Raw genomic sequence first — 17,351 nt, 5'->3', positions numbered from 1 at the left:
GTCGAAGTAGGAGACTCTGCGAGGAAGGAGAGGTCATCAGGGATATCCTGGTCCAGGCCAAACTATCTCCTCACTCAGTTGGCAGGGTAATGAACAAACCTGACACCTTCATCTGCCAAATAGGGCAGCCATCCAGGATTAGTGGCAGCCAAATATGTGATGCCCGTCTCATTAAAGCCAGCCAGCGGGGTAGACTAACGGTATCAACAAACAGACCCATTATCGAATCAGCACAAGTATAACCAGGACGCAACTGTCTATAAGCTCTCTAGGAAAAACCAACACCCTCATCAAAGGACTCAACGACAGAATAATCAATGGGCTTCAAACCAGACCAACGAAAAGCCAAAGGAAAATCGAGCTTAAACCTGCCACAAAAATCAATAATGGCCGGCGGACAAGATTGGTACTTCTCTTTAGCAAATCTGACAGGCCTACACTTTGCCAAATATTGAGCACAACGCTCAAACAACAACTGCTGCAGAATAGTGCTGTGTACAGAGGAAGCAACTATGTGGCAGGAACCGGCCTGACTCTTATCACTCCGCAGGATATCCAGTTGCACATATAAATGCCCCAAAAACATGAGGGCTAGCGGCAGACTCACCCCAGCAGATATTTTAATGGCCAAATGAAAATACAACGTCTTTATGGCATAATGGGGATGGGACCTAAAGACAAACTTAGAAAGCCAAAAAGCAATAAAGGCAGTATAACGAGCAACAGCAGAAAACTTGGAAGAGGAACTAACCCAATAAGACAGCTTAGCGTTTCCGGCCATCCTCTTCTTCAACTTCGCTTCAATATCTTCTTCTTCTGGGGAAAGCTCAATAGCGACAGGATCAGCATCCCTGAGAATAGGCAAAAGAAACTGATTGGCCACGTCCTCGAGAGTGACCGTAACTTCGCTGCAAGAGAAAAAGAATGTGTGAGTGGTGGAACACCATCGGCGAACTAAATGGCAAAGATTGTAAAGGTCTTGGAAGTTGGAAAGAATTCGGGAAAGAATGACGGCCTTTAGAACACCGGCCCGCTGAAGCAAACCCATGAAATGCATATCCGATAACTCACTGTCAACCCACTCTTTCCAACCCAAGGCGGTGCCAGACCCAAACTCAAAATGAATAGGCACAGGAAGGGCGACGTCTTGACGGATGACTAAATCGGAGATGGAGGAAGACACCGGAGCCCAAGAAACGTCGGGGTTTCGCCGGCAAAGAACTAGCCACACACGGCCCGGCGGCGGCTGTACATAATCCCCAAGAGCCTTAGGAAAGTGAGGATTAGGACGGTACCAAGGATCAATTAGAGGGGCGCACTCACTGTTTGGGTCGCGCCGCTCTTCCTCCTCCTCGGAACGGTCCGAATTGGAGCGCACATCCTCCTCTTCTACTTCTTGTTCCACCGGAGGATCCACGGTGACGCTTTTCCCTTTACGGCGGGAAGAAGCTGGAGTTTTCACCGGTGCCATGGTGTAAGGATTTGAACGGAGCAAGGGAGAGATGGGTATTTGAGAAGAAGATGATAATGAGGAAAGGAAAATATTATGAAATAAAAGGAGTTTGTGTCTGCGTTAGGAAGGGATTCTTCTCTTAAATACTTGAGTTATTAAGGCCAGTACGAAGAGAGGCGACGGGTTGGCCATTGAGAAAAGAACGAAATTAATGAGGCAGCAGTTATGTTTTAAAGCAACTACCATTTTGGGAAATTTGAAGAGTTGTCACCGTTCACGGCAAGAAAAAAAAATATATCTATGCAGGAAGGAGTTCGTGATTTCAAAAAGCCCGCGAAGGAAAAGAAAAAGTGAGAAAAGACAAAAAAGTCCTTCATTCACATATGAACCGCAAGAACGCTCCATATGTTCAGGGGGCTAAATGTTGAGGGTCATTTTTGTAAAGCCAGCCCAACCTAGCGAAGCAGGCAATAAGAGTGGCAGGCATGGAATAAGACTGTTAGACCCAAGCGGCAGAAAAGGTAGGACACAGGCCCATAACATGAATAAATGGGTCTTGAGGAAGTAAATGGGCCCAAAGGGCCCGAAAAGAGAGAAATGACACCCATGGGCAATGTATGTTATGAAAAAGCAAGAATGGGTCGTGGCAGGCCCAAGGCAATGTAAACAAAGAAAGTAGGGGATAATGGTAAGCCCATGAACCCCAAGGATGAGAATGAGGAAATTGGGCTGAGGAAGCCCAATTGAGTTAGTAAATGCCCATGGGATACAAAGTTAGTAAATGGACCAAGAAAGTCCAAAGGAAGTAAATGGGCTGGATAAGCCCAAGTGAAAAGAGAGGGACATTAGAGCCCACGAGCAAGAACACCAATGGCCATATTAAGCCACTGGGGGAAAGAAAGGAACAGCAGGCCTGAAAAGAGGCCTAGCAGGAACAAATTGCCACGACAGGAAAGGCCAAATAACACGGTGGGAAAAGAATTGGGTTGAAAAGAACACAAGGCCCAGTACTCGGTAAAGCCCAGGCCCTATGGGGACAGGAAATCAGAGCAGCAACTCGTGGGAAGCCAGAAACGGACAGCAGGCAATGCAAGCAACGTCCCCAGCCCATAGCAGATGCATGAACAGCAGGCAGCCTTTAGACATAAACCACGCATAAGGCCCAGACACCACCAGCCTGTACCCAGCCAATACAGGACATGGTGGGGTCATGGGTCAGAGGTAAGAGGGCATGGTTTGGAGGTGGGGAGAGGGGAAGGCCTTTGAGGTCCCTGCTCAGACTCTTTTGGGGAATACGTCCTGCTAGGATGGCATATCACCCAAAAGAGGCAAGGCTAAGTGGGGACCAATAGGTGCATGCCATGAGGGATAGGAGAGAGAAACATCACCGTGGCAGGACAAGGTACCACGGCGGACTAACAGACAAAACGTTGTCTGTGTCTGTGACAGAGGGGCTCGTAGACAGCAGTAAGGGTCTGCGAGTGCGCCCAGACCAGACGAAAAATGGTTAGAGGGTAGAATAGTAAAGAATCGGTCTCGGCAGGCACTATAAAAGGGCGCCTCTGCCATGTGCAAAAACAAAAAACAAGCACGAGAGCAATACAACGCAACTTAAAAAAGAGAATACTCTATAACTTGCTTAGAAAAACAAAGGAGGATAACACTAAAAAACGACCAAAGTGGAAATTACTAAGAAATGACTAGAAAAGAAAGAAAGAAAGAGAGAAAAAAAGGAGCAAGTGAGAGTGGCATGCACCGATAGGCCCCTTCCTTTCTCTCCCTCTCGAATCCCTGTTCTCTTCTACAATTATTTTGAGAAAGTGTCCATTCATGTCCGCCTCCCTCAAACCTATTAACTTCAGCGGCAGGAACCCCGTTTTCTTTCCTCGGAGGTTAATTACGTTGAGAAGAGGCGTTCTTTCTCTTTGGCCTTACTCTTGCGGACCGAACTGAATTTATTTACATAAACTGTAGATTAAATCTTTATTACCATTTGTCCTTACTATTTATTTGTCAAAGATTGCTAAATGTTATTATAGTTTGGTCATTTCTTATTAAAAGAACTATCTGGTCATTCCAGAACATATGATTTTGTTTTTATCAATTGTATCTGCCTGCCGCGAACTCTTCTCTAGGACAGCTCAGTCTGCGGTAAGTACCCTCCTATAGTTCGCGCACAAACCGGCCAAGTTGAGTTCCAGTTGGCTCGGTCTCGACTCCTGCAACCCAGAACACTTGGGCCTACATTCACAAAGGGCCAGCCCGGCCCAACATAGCAAAAAAGGCCCCCACAACTTTCAACTAAGAAGACATATGCAAGGTATATGGAACTTTTCTTCCTTCTAATTTCAATTGGGTATTTATTCTTGTGCTCTTTATTTTGAATTATGGGAGGGCAATTGATGTTTGTCATGTTTCATTTGTTGTTGTTGTTTTTTTGTAGTGTCTAGATTTTTGCTGCCTAGAATGTTACTTTTATGTTAATGAAATATCTTAAAGTGCATATTGGGTTTTCATTATTGGATATTTTGTTGCTCTTATTACTACAAGGTTGAATAGAGTCTTCCTTGATTGCATTTACAAACATAGATGATTTTGAAGGAATTGGAAATGGCATTTAATTTTTGGCTTTGGAACTGTAACTATTGTGTTGTCTGTTTCGATTATACTCTTGATTAGAGTCAGTTATTGTTGAAATTTTTATTTGAATGTTTTGGTGGTATTATGGTATTCTATTATTGTTGAAATTATAGGTAGTTCTTTTGACAACAAGGTAGTTCTTTGATCACATTATATGCAGGGAATGGTTGCAACAATAATGCATGATGGTTACTCCCTATAAGATGCATTTAGATGTTATTTATGCTGCCACTTCCCCTATTGTTATATCACTGAATTATCCTCTAGACTTATTATATTCATAAATGCTCTTGATTGATTTCTGTCTTTGAAAGAGACCTGAATAATGGTTGGTGGCCTCCTTTGCAAATCAAATTCTTTTCAAAGCTATCGGCTGAATTCCACTTTAATGATAGAATATTGAAGGGTTGATTTGGAACCATTGTAATGTTTGAACATTAGATTTGCCAGACAATACTACCAAAAGAGTATAATCAGCCTAACTTAGAGTTATCTAATCTAGAAGAAACTTGAAAGTCACAAATTTTGGAAGCCTTGAAAAGTCAACATAAAGAGGAAGAGAAAAAAACTTTAGGTGGGTTCATTTTCTCATTTTCCTTTACTTTTAATCTACCAAGTGTGCATACTCTGAATGTGGTACATCTATTTTGTTAAGGGTCAATTACATCAAAAAAAATGTAAAGGGTAGATTCTTCTTAAGAGATGCAACACAACAACCACCCTCTTTCTCTAGAAGAAACTTGAAAGTCACAAATTTTGGAAGCCTTGAAAAGTCAACATAAAGAGGAAGAGAAAAAAACTTTAGGTGGGTTCATTTTCTCATTTTCCTTTACTTTTAATCTACCAAGTGTGCATACTCTGAATGTGGTACATCTATTTTGTTAAGGGTCAATTACATCAAAAAAAATGTAAAGGGTAGATTCTTCTTAAGAGATGCAACACAACAACCACCCTCTTTCTCTAGAAGAAACTTGAAAGTCACAAATTTTGGAAGCCTTGAAAAGTCAACATAAAGAGGAAGAGAAAAAAACTTTAGGTGGGTTCATTTTCTCATTTTCCTTTACTTTTAATCTACCAAGTGTGCATACTCTGAATGTGGTACATCTATTTTGTTAAGGGTCAATTACATCAAAAAAAATGTAAAGGGTAGATTCTTCTTAAGAGATGCAACACAACAACCACCCTCTTTCTCTAGAAGAAACTTGAAAGTCACAAATTTTGGAAGCCTTGAAAAGTCAACATAAAGAGGAAGAGAAAAAAACTTTAGGTGGGTTCATTTTCTCATTTTCCTTTACTTTTAATCTACCAAGTGTGCATACTCTGAATGTGGTACATCTATTTTGTTAAGGGTCAATTACATCAAAAAAAATGTAAAGGGTAGATTCTTCTTAAGAGATGCAACACAACAACCACCCTCTTTCTCTAGAAGAAACTTGAAAGTCACAAATTTTGGAAGCCTTGAAAAGTCAACATAAAGAGGAAGAGAAAAAAACTTTAGGTGGGTTCATTTTCTCATTTTCCTTTACTTTTAATCTACCAAGTGTGCATACTCTGAATGTGGTACATCTATTTTGTTAAGGGTCAATTACATCAAAAAAAATGTAAAGGGTAGATTCTTCTTAAGAGATGCAACACAACAACCACCCTCTTTCTCTCTCTCTCTCTCTCTCTCTCTCTCTCTCTCTCAATAGTGGAAAGTGATGGTTTCAGCAATTGTGTAAATTGGCATTATGTTTCCTTTTCAATCCCATTGAGGTCTAGCATCTATGTTTACTAGCAATGTTAGAATCTAGATACATCTTGGATATCAAGAATGATTAATGTAATTTATGAAAGATATTTGATTGAATGAGTATGGAATTTACTATATTTGCATAATTAATTGTATTGGAGTGTACTTATCTTAGTTATATATTTTCTAAATATGATCTCAAGCTCTTAGTTATCGCAATATCTCATTGTATGTGATAGATTTTATTACTTTGTAAGTGATAGATTTTATTGGTTTGGTATATAATATATACTATGATCTTGATTTTTTTTTTCCATATTGGGGAAGTTATCAATAGCTTTCCCATGCATCGCACGGGTTAACGATTAGTAGTCTTTGTACTGAAATCAAATTAGAATGTTTCTACACCCAGATTTGATTGCAAGACTATCAGTTTTTGCTTAATGTACTAGAGTATATGTACTTGTTGAGCTTGGATAAATTTCATATTGTAGGAAAACATCAAAATCCAGACATCTACATTATTGTCTTCTGCTAAGTTGCTTGTCCAACAATTGTGAAATTCCTTAGGTTTCCTTTGGTGGCAACATTGCTTTGCATTGTCTACTGCACTTAGTTTGATATACGTGATCAAGTATCATCACTCTCTTCTGCATCTTATGGTGCAAAGGCTCTCGACATTTTCATCATCTGATGCTTTCATTTAATTTTTCTTGTTGACCTTGCTATCTTCAATAATTATTGAACTGCTCCTCCTTGTATTTAATAAGTTGCTTTTTTTCATGGTTAGTTTCTTTATGTGCACTATTAACATAGCTAAGCAATGTCCTTTTTGGCCTACATGTAGAAAACATGTGAAGTTAGAATGTGATAGGCCAAGAATGTATTGACCTCTTGTGATGAATTAACCAATTAATTAGCCAAGTTAATTAATTAATTCAATTAGCAAGCAATACACGTGGCAGCATAAACAAATCACCAATTAAGTTAAAATGCAGTGAATAACAAATTGACATGGTGATTTGTTTACGAATGGGGAAAATATGTAAAGTAAAAACCTCACCAGGTGATTTTAAGGTCATCACTCCCGATAATTCACAATTATCACAACAAGCGATTACAAGTAAAGGAATCTCAGTACCTTATACCAACCTATAGTGGAACCCTTATCCCAATACCCAATTGGACTTGTTCTGTAGTGACAATCTCTCTCTTTCAATGCACGGCTTCCAGTATGTGACTAACCAATTTGATGCGCAGATACTAGTACGTGGCTTACTCACCAACTTGAGAAGAATGTTGGCTGCAAAGTTCTTCAATTCATCACACGATGAAGATCATGAAACTCCTTGGTTACAAAACCCTATGGTGTACAAACACAGCAGCTTCTTGAATAGAAAGATGAACTTGGACATATGTCTCCGGTTCACAATATGCTTGTGAAAAACTTTTGAATTGAGTTGCATGAGCTGTGATAGCCCTTAAAGCAATCTTTATATATGTTTAGGGGTGTGAGAAAAGAAAGCCCAAACATCTATACATAGATTGGAGTGAAATCAGATCTAAAAAACTGATTTTCATAAACCTCGATAGATACCCTATCTGTCGAGTAGCTGTCGAGCATCGGGCTGAAACAGCTTTTTAAACCTCGATAGATACTAGCTGTCAAGCTTTAAAATCCAGCACTTCTTCACTTGATTCTTGGACAGACTTGCATGGCTTTAACACTTGAACTTGAAACCTTGTTCTTTGAAGTATTAAACACATCCTAGATCTACCCAATTACAAGTAAAGTGTGTTTTATCAAAGGATTAGCCAATACAATATTGACATATGTTCCTAACAATGACTCACATATGTTCTAACGGAATGCAATTTATGGCATTTTAATTTTTATATTAAAACTTATGAATTTGTGCAGAGAATAAAAGAGGAAGGTATATATGTACAAAACTTTTTTTATTTTTTATTTTTTTACCATAATGCATTATTTGGGTTTTTAGTACCCATCTTCTGTCTAGGTACAAAAGAAGTCTCAATTAACTATTACAAAATTTCCACATTTGGTTCTAATTACTTAAGAGCTTGTGGGTGTGTCATGTGTGTTCTAGTTCTCCCATTAAAGTACCAATTACTAATGATTTTTCTGCACATCATTGAATTGTGTTGAACTCTCTAAAAGACTAAGGGACCTCATTGTTTACAAGCTTGATGGTGAAATACTTCACAAGGAAGCTAGGCAAGGTATATGTTTAAATGGTGAAGCTGATGTTGGTACTGTCATAGCCTTCTAGCCTGGTGTAACTTTGAGGATAACCCATTTTTAATAATCAAAATCCTAAGCTCCTTTGGTAATAAGTGAATAAATTAGTCGTTAAGGCCTTGGTTTTATAATAAATTATGTTTACAAAGTAAAAATTGAATAAAATTTCACAAGTCTGTTTGAATGAACTTATTTTGCCTGTCTTACTTTGTTAAAAAATAAGTTGTATAGCAGTACAACTATTCTTAGAAAAAGTGAGGCATTAAAAAGATTTACATAAGATGATGGTGAAAAGAAGCTGATGTTTTTAAGCCAAAACAAACAGAACCTTAGCGTATACATTCATAGAGGCACCTACTATTTTTTAGTTCCTATGTTAATGGTTTTTAAAGTTAGAAGTGAGTGCAGTACTATAATAATTAGGTATTTTATGTTGAAATCACCACTAATTGATTCATATATTGAGCCTATTTTTGGTTTTCAATCTTCTTAAAATCAACCTAAAAGTTGTATTATTTGTGTGGTGATACAACTCAAATAATAGTAGAAGTTCAAAACTTGACATAACTTGATTTTAATTATTGCCTAACTTCCGTCCAAAGTTTTAGCTTCTTTGATCATTTGTATCTACGTCAAGTACTTTAACAAAGCTAAATTTCTTTTAACTAGTTAATAGATAATGCCAAGACTGAACTTTTAAATCATGTCTTACATTCTGTGTAGATGCACAAGATCAAAGAAGCTAAAACTTGGATGGAAGTCAGGCAAACATTAAAATAAAGTTATGTTAAGTTTTGAGCTTCTACTATCATTTGGTTTTATCACCACGCAAATAATACAACTTTTGTTTGTTCGCTACTTTGCTACTTGGCTTCATTTGAATTTATGCTATTTGTCGCTCAGGGTACGGCTTCATTGGGTGTCCTCTAATCCCAAATTTTTTCTCATGTTAGACTTGAACATCCATCTACAACTGTTTGGGAAGGAATGTTGATGAGGCAAATGCAAAGGAGATCATAGAATGGCTAGTAAAGCCTCTATTGCTGATCAACAAAGCCAACTCCAAGAAAATTTCCATGCTCAGATTAAAAGTTTCTCTGTGACTATGGATGAAATTCTTATTCCTGATACTAAAAGGATAGGTGATGCACATGAATTGCCTTAACCACCAATAGCTGCTCCTTGTTGGAGTGGCCTTCGTTTTGTTGTTCGCAGGAATGGCCAACCTACTGACTATCTTGGTAAGGTTCTATTTGCAATCTGAAAACTTTTTCCAATGTTGCATTATAAGCTTGAAGTTGTGTGAGTGCGTCTTGAGATGTTCAGGATCTTAGAATTTTCTTGTGACCCATCCTTTCTATGTTTGAAGTAGTGGGATTATCTTGATTCAAGGGAGAGATCTTTTTGTTTGTTCCATTGATTACCTTAGCTTCTTTACTAGTTTCCTTGAACAAATTTAGTTATTTAAAAAGTTTAAAGTTATTCAAGTAAAGTTAATGTTAACATCCAATCACTTTTGAATTGAAGTGTCGGCAAAAGAAATCTACAATTGGGCAGCAAAGTGGGGGAAATGGGATGGTGGCCTTCAGGGATGGGGGGGTGGGGGGGGGGGGGGGGGGGGGGGGGGGGGGGAAGATTTTTTGGGGATACTTAAATTGATTTTATGGAAGGCATATTCAAGGAGTATAATTATTGTCCAAAATGACTACTAGGAGTTTGTTGGGGTATCTAATTCTATATCCATTATCTCTAGCTTCTATAAGGTCTTTCTTGAAGTCCTGTTTGTGTTTGTGATGTGATTCATAGGTAGTCTACACTTTTAAACTTGTTTTCTTCTAAAATAATATTCTTAGATGAACTGCTGATTTTATATTTATTGTAATGATAATAGCTCTAGTTGGAATCAAATAAGAAGTGTTCCTGAACCTAGATTTTCTACAAGACTATCAATTTTGTTTATTGTACTGGTGTTGGGTTCTAAGAATTTAGGTTTAAATGTATTAGAACTTCATTTTGTAATGTTGGCAAATCATGATCAAAACATTTAGTCTTGTTTTAGAATTGCTCAAAGTATGTTTATGTGTAAAGTTGGAATCGAGTAAACTTCAAGATTTACTGTGTAAATCCGCCTGGCTCGATCGATTGAAAATTAGACTTAATCTTTCGAAGCTCATGTAGATTGTTTTTTGCAAAATTTTTCAACTCAGCCCAAGCCCGTTTGATGTGTAGGGTTTTATGTTTTGCCCTAGGTATAAAAGGGAAAACCCTAGCTACGTTTTTATGTTGTTTCAGTTGTTGTTTATGATGAGTATGTGAATCTCTTGTGAAATCTAGAGGTGTTTGCCTTCACATATATACTTAGGGTTATCAAGAATCAAGATTTATGTCAAGAGCTTGATGATCATTCAGTTGTTGCATTAAGAGTTTAAAAATACACAAGCGAGAGTACTTGTACTTGCTGTGAATCCAAGAAAGAAGTAGTCCGTGGACTCGGAGCTGTCACATGATCGTGGTAGTAAGTTTCCTACTCGAGGTAGCAATAGAATGTTGGTGGTCTAAGTTGCTATTGTGTAAACTTCAATTCTTTCAGAGTCGATCTGTTTTACCTTAAGGATAGCTAGGTTAAATTCTCCCCAGGTTTTTTATCGGTTTGGTTTTCCTGGGTTATCATATCATTGTGTTATTTATTTTTCGCACTTTACAATGATATGATATATTTGTGTTAACCTAGATCTTATAATTTGCCTAAGTAATCACTTGACTAATTAACTAGGTTAATCTGGTTGTGTTTTAAGGGGTCTAAAAACGTACAATTGGCTTATAGGTACATGTTGAGTTTGGATAAATTTCATATTACAGGAAAACATCAAAATCAAGAAATCTGTGTTGTTGTCTTCTACTGAGCTGCTTGCTTGTCCTACAATTGTGAAATGCCATAGATATCCTTTGGTAGCAATGTTTCTATGTCTTGTCTGCTGCACTTAGTTTGATATACGTGAACATGTATCGGGCTCTCTTCTACATCTTGTGGTGCAGAGGCTCTCTTGACATTTCTGTTGTCTGACACTTTCATTTGATTTTTCATATTGACCTTGCTGTCTTCAATAATACTTGAACTGCTCTTCCTTGTATTTGATATGTTCTTTTTATTATTATTATAATTATTTTTTTCATGGTTATTTTTTTTATCAAATTCTCAAAAATGAACTGTTTTTACTTATTTCACTATTAACATAGCTAAGCAATGCCAATTTTGGCCTAATTAAACATAGAAAACACATGAAGGTAGAATGCAATTTATGGCATTTTAATTTTTATGATAATAACTTGTGAATTTGTGAATAGAAAAAATAGAATGGACTATTTATACATTTTTTTGGGTTTTTGTACCCATCTTATGTTTTGGTACAAAAGAAGTTTCAATTAGTGATTCAAAATGTCCACTGTTTGACTTTGATTATATAAAAGATTGTGTGTGATGTGTGTTCTAGTTCTCCCATTTTAAGTACTAAAGCTTAAAAGTTACCATGGCTTTTGAGTGGAGTTGTGGTGTGCCTTTGTGTTAGAACCCCTTTCCCTCACCCTTGTGTGTGTGTGTGTTTGTTTCTCAAAAAAAAAAAGTACTAAGGGGATGTTTGGTAGACAATAATAGACACTGTAATCTAATAGATATTCCTATGACATAACTATTTGGTTGTTTGGTTATGTTTTTATTACAATGAATAGTTATTCCTTATGAATAGCTATTCTTCAAAATTAGGAATAACTATTCTTTATCAAAAATACTGAATATTTATTCCTTCACCTTATGTAATAACTTTTTTAAAAAAATTCCTAAAAAGCCATTAGTTGCCACATCTTCAAAAGGAAAGAAAATAAATTTTCCTTCTTGTTAATTATTAGCTTTATTTTGAACACTCTAAAATAAGTGTATTTTAGGAAATTTGACTTCAAAATGATTTAATTACACCTTCTTTTTATACTCTACTAAATTGTGGATGCATATTTAGGATCCTATTCTTAAATGGTCACTAAACTAATGAATAGTAATACTTATTACATTCCAACTTAATGTATTCCTTGTAATACTTATTTCTATTCTTATGTAATAATCATTACAATTTACCAGACATGCCCTAACTATTAATGATTGTTCAGCACAGTTGTACCTGAAACAAAGCCATGGAATCGTGCTGAACTCTCTAAAAGACTACAGGACCTCATTGTTACAAGCTTGATACCAAGCCATCTCAAATGCCACACAAGGAAGCCAGGCGCCAGCCAAGGATTATATTTAAATGGTGAAAGTGAAACTGATATTGGTGCTGTCATGGCCTTCTAGCTTGGTGTAGTATACTCTGCCAGCGTACTATACATTACATTCTTGGATACTTGAGTTGATGTGTAGAACACATATAAGATAACAAGGTATGATGGAACTGTGATCAATGCCCAACATTGGGGTTTTGGTGGCTACTAGGGTACTTCATAATGAAGAAGCGCTGTTAGACTACAAAATGAGCAACTTAAAGCGACGACGCATGATATACTCCAATGTATGAAGTGGACCAAAGGAGATGGAGCTTCGTGTATGTTGATTAGCCATAATTTTATTCCACACCTTCTCACCCTGGTGTACTTTTTCCATGTTTATTAGTTAGCAATCATATTTTTCATTTAAGAGTTCTGAAGCTGCAATTGCCAACCTTTGTAAATTACATAGTTATGGCATCTAGATGAAGATTGTTCTACTTTATGCTCAAGTTTTCTTCATGTTCATAAAGTCACAAGTAACATAGGTCTACACTACTTTATGCTCAAGTTTTCTTTCAAGTTTACTTTATGCTAAGGGGTTGGCTTAGCAGTTCTTAAGGTTTCAAGATATCCTTTTGCTAGTATCTTGAGGCCACTTCAAAGTGATTCCTCCCTGTAATTACGTGGTGTGTGTAGGATGGGAAGACTATACATACTCAAGGGAATAGTCAGATGTCTGAACACCCTTGTTATCAAAAAAAGAAAAAAAAAAAAACCTGTAGTTCTGTATGCTTGAGTTTTCTTCATATACAAAGTTTGGATTAGCAACTGTTTTGAGGATTGGTTGTGGTTTCTTTTCTTTTGCAATTAATTCCTTTATGAAATGATCAAGATGGAAAGATATTATTAAACAAATGATGAAATATTCAAACGTTTAATGTGAGATGTGATACTATCTTAGTTGCTATTTTGAGGTGGAAACTTGCTTTTGTAGTTTTTAGCACTGTTTTAAAAACCGGATCGGACTGGCCGGTCTGACCGGTTCAACCGGGAACCGGAAGCCAATCCGGTCCGGTTAAAAGCCCCAAAACCGGTCAATAACCGGTCAACAACTGGAAAACCGGCCAAAAACCGGTCAAAAATTAGGAGTTTCGGGTAAGGCTCCAAGCTAGTCCTGGGATTGGATTTCAAATATTCATACGGTTGATCTCTCAAATAACCACATAGAAGGGGATGTACTAGACATTTTGTTGAATTCTATTATTTTCTAAGATCTGATCACATTAAGGGGCAATTGCCAAGATTGTCTGCAAATGTTGAAGTGCTCAATCTAGCTAACAATTCATTTTTTGGACATATTTCCACTTTCTTGTGCCAAAAGATGAGTAAAATAAATAAATTGAAGGTTTTAGATGTATCAAACAATTTCTTACTTGGAGAACTTTCTAATTATTGGAAGTACTAGCGATCTTTGATCCATTTAAACTTAGGGAGCAATAATCTATCAGGTTGAATTCCTTATTCTCTGGGGTCTTTATTTGAACTCAAATGATTGAGTTCACATGATAATTAATAGCTTCTACGGGGATATTTCTTCATCATTGAAAAGTGCTCAAAATTAGGGCTCATTGATATAGGTGATAATCATTTTCTAGAGACCATACCACTTTGGATTACAAAAGTGATAGAACTTATAGTTCTCTGTCTAAGATCCAGTGGATTCAAGGGCAATATAACTCTAAATATATGCCAAATTTCTTCTCTTAGAATATTGGATCTTGCAAATAATAGCCTATTAGGATCCATACCAAGCTACTTGAAAAATATATATGCCAAGTTTATGCCCAACTCTAAAAATGAAGATATTTATTTTGACGATTTAGAGTATGAATATGACTATGAGTCTTACATTGAGAATCTTATGCTGGCTCCAAACGGGTATGAATTAGAATATGAAGATAACCTTAAATTCATGAAGATGATAGACCTTTTAGGTAACAAATTGTTTGGATCAATTCCTATTGAAATTTTTGTTCTTTTTGAATTAACTTTTTTTAACTTGTCTCGAAATCATTTGATGGCCAACATACTAGAAAAAATTGGGATAATGAAGGAGTTAGAGTCAATTGATCTCTCTCGAAATCATCTATTGCTGAAATTCCTCCAAGTATGTCTAATTTGACATCTCTTGATTACTTGGACTTGTCATACAACAATTTTTCAGGTTAGAATTCCTTCAAGCACCCAACTTCAGTATTTTGATGTTGTCAGATATATTGGCAATCCTCAATTGTGTGGTGATCCTCTCCCAAAATACTACACATTAATTGAAGAATGTCATGACTGAACATCAATTGGAAAAACTAAAAAGGACTCTAAAAGTTCTAGCTTCTATATGGGTATGGGAGTTGGATTCGCAGCTAGCTTTTGGGGAGTTTGTGGAGGTGTCTTCTTTAATAGGACGTTGAGGCATCCTTATTTCAAATTTGCCAACGACACAAAGGATTGTTTTTATGTTGCCACAATGCTAAAGTTGAAATGGTTACTAGAAAAGCTAAGAAGCAGCTGCCTTAGTAAGTGAAGGACATCATTATCTAGCTAAAAGGTATTGCTTCAAAGAATATGTCCTTAAATATTGGTTCGTTCATGTTAATGTAGTGTAGTAATCACTTATTTTGAATATGTGATTTTGTTCATAACTAAATGTGATAGTCATTTGGGTTTTATTTCTCAAATACGACATACCTTTAGCCTCAGTCTTTATTTGTAGCTAGTCCATTGCGTTAGAAATAAAGTTCATGTTAATATCTTAAAGGATATCATTACCTTTGAACCACCACTGAACTTTGTTTAGAGATATTTGGAAGGACAAAGAGAGAGATCATGTGAAATTCTCAATAGAAACAAAGGGCTACTATGGAGGAGGAATTGTTTCTCATATAAAAATACATCAAATATGTGGTGGAGTTTTTGTTTTTGTTTTTGTTTTTTTTTTTTATTTTTTTTTATTTTTTTTTTATATATATATAAAAAAATTAAATACAAAACTACTCAACCAAACAGACCCTTACAAATTATTATTATTATTATTATTATTATTATTATTGTTATTATTAAAAAAAACATGTTTGTCCTATAAAACCACCCAACCAAACAGACCTTTACAAATAAACTAAGACTCTGTATTTAAGCCGGTCTTGTGTCAATTTTTAGAAGTAAAAGTAATGAGAGCAAATATTTAAGTCATACCAGATGTTATTATTATTTTATGTATTTCTAGTTATTTCCATTTTTTTTTAAGATAAGCAACTGGCTAAGAGAGAGAGAGAGAGAGAGAGAGAGAGAGAGAGAGCAATTGAAGATGGCGAGGTCAAAAAGAAAAAAAAAAATCAAATAAAAGTGTCAGATGAGACTAGACATAGAAATGTTGCCACCAAGGAAACCTATGGCATTTCACAATTGTAGAGCAGGCAATTAGCACATTATAGATATGAAGGGAATATACATGAAATTTTCGGATTTGTAAGATGCAAAAAATAGAAAGAAAACATACGTCAATCACCAAAAAAATAAATAAAATAATTACATAATATAATATTTACGTGATTTGAAAATTTACCTATGTTCACAAAGTTGCAGTAATTTTACTATTTTCAGGAAAAAAAAAATACAAAATGTGATAGTACAATATTTTTTTCTCTCTCAAATCAACAAACCAAACCCTAATCTAAAAAATAATAGTACTTTCATCCTACATAGTGGATTCACAATGGGCTAAAAACGGGCCAAAAAAATTTCATCGACTAAGTCTCAGAAAATCTCTCGTTAAAATCATAGCACTTTTATGTCAAGTAGGGTCATAATCCAAATCAAATACAACAAGACTTCACATAACCCAACAAGATATTCTAGACGATTTTAATAAAATCAAATCTTTCAAGAATTTTTTTTTTTTTATTGTTAAGTTACAAATGTGGGTGGGTCACCATGTTCTTAAAAGAGGGAGGAAATGCTCCTTTGCAACATTGAATTTTTCAAGAAATCAAACAACCAGTATAGAACTACCTATGAACAAACACAAAAGCATGCCCAATTGTAGATTTCTTTTGCTGACACTTCAGTTCAAAAGTGAATGGATGTTGACTTGAACTCTGCTTGAATAACTTAAACCTTTTTAAATAACTAAATTTGTTTTAAGGAAACTAGTAAAAAATATCAGGTAATCAACGGAACAAATAAAAAGATCATTCATTCGTTGCAAGATAATCCCACTACTTCAAACATAGAAAGGATAAGTCACAAGAATATTCAAAGATGCTGAACATCCCAAGCCACACTGATGCAACTTCAAGCTCATAATGCAACATGGCAAAGGTTTCTGGATGGCCAAACATAATCTTACTAGGACGGTCAGTAGATTGGTCATTCCTGCTAACAAACCAATGCCACTACAATGAGGAGCAGCTATTAGGTGTGGTGGCATTCCATGTTCCTAACCTATCCTTTCAGTATCAGGAAGAAAAATCACATCCATGGACACAAATATTTTCTTGGACTTGCTTCTGTTGATCAGCAAGAAAGCCTTTACTAGCCATATCAATGATCTCCTCTGTATTTGCCTCATCAGCATTCCTTTCCAAATGTTGGTAGCTAGATGTTTAAATCTTTCGTGAGAAGAATTTTGAGATTAAAGGACAATCGATGAAATTGTACACCGAGTGACAAAGGTAGCATGCATTCATATAAAGCCAAGTGGTAAAGTAGAGAACAAACAAAATAACATCTACACAAATTGTTGTTGAAATAGCACCCCAAGATTCAAATTAATAACAATAAATAATAGGCATATACACACACAAAGAACCCCAGCAGTCATGTAGTTCGACAAACTGCCTACATCCACAGGCAATGATAGAGAAAGTTTCACTATAAAAGTAAGGAGATACAAATGTTTGTGGTTTGCAAAACTGGTTCCTTTGTTGCCTTTGTTACTGCCATATATTCTGCCT

The 17,351-nt window shown here is 36.1% G+C and overlaps 1 protein-coding gene across 19 annotated transcripts in view; it reads left to right on the top strand.

Moving 5' to 3' along the window:
* Positions 1-12,851, top strand: part of LOC112010853 (uncharacterized) — a 31,436-nt gene extending 18,585 nt beyond the window's left edge. For 9 of the 19 annotated variants that reach the window (XR_010626408.1, XR_010626404.1, XR_002882799.2 and 6 more), the window contains 3 exons: positions 3,589-3,773; positions 9,042-9,329; positions 12,247-12,851. The gene's annotated coding sequence lies outside the window, so the exon portion shown is untranslated. Of the gene's footprint in view, positions 1-3,588; positions 3,774-8,991; positions 9,330-12,246 lie in introns of all 19 variants that reach the window. The other 10 variants (XR_010626410.1, XR_010626409.1, XR_010626405.1 and 7 more) reach the window with 4 other exon arrangements.
* Positions 12,852-17,351: the final 4,500 nt, after the last annotated feature.

The sequence above is a fragment of the Quercus suber genome, unplaced genomic scaffold (assembly GCF_002906115.3).
Source record: "Quercus suber isolate HL8 unplaced genomic scaffold, Cork oak 2.0 scaffold_765, whole genome shotgun sequence".
In the NCBI taxonomy this organism is placed as follows: domain Eukaryota; kingdom Viridiplantae; phylum Streptophyta; class Magnoliopsida; order Fagales; family Fagaceae; genus Quercus; species Quercus suber.
Note: the sequence above shows the minus strand (reverse complement) of the source record. Positions and strands in the feature narration are given on the sequence as shown.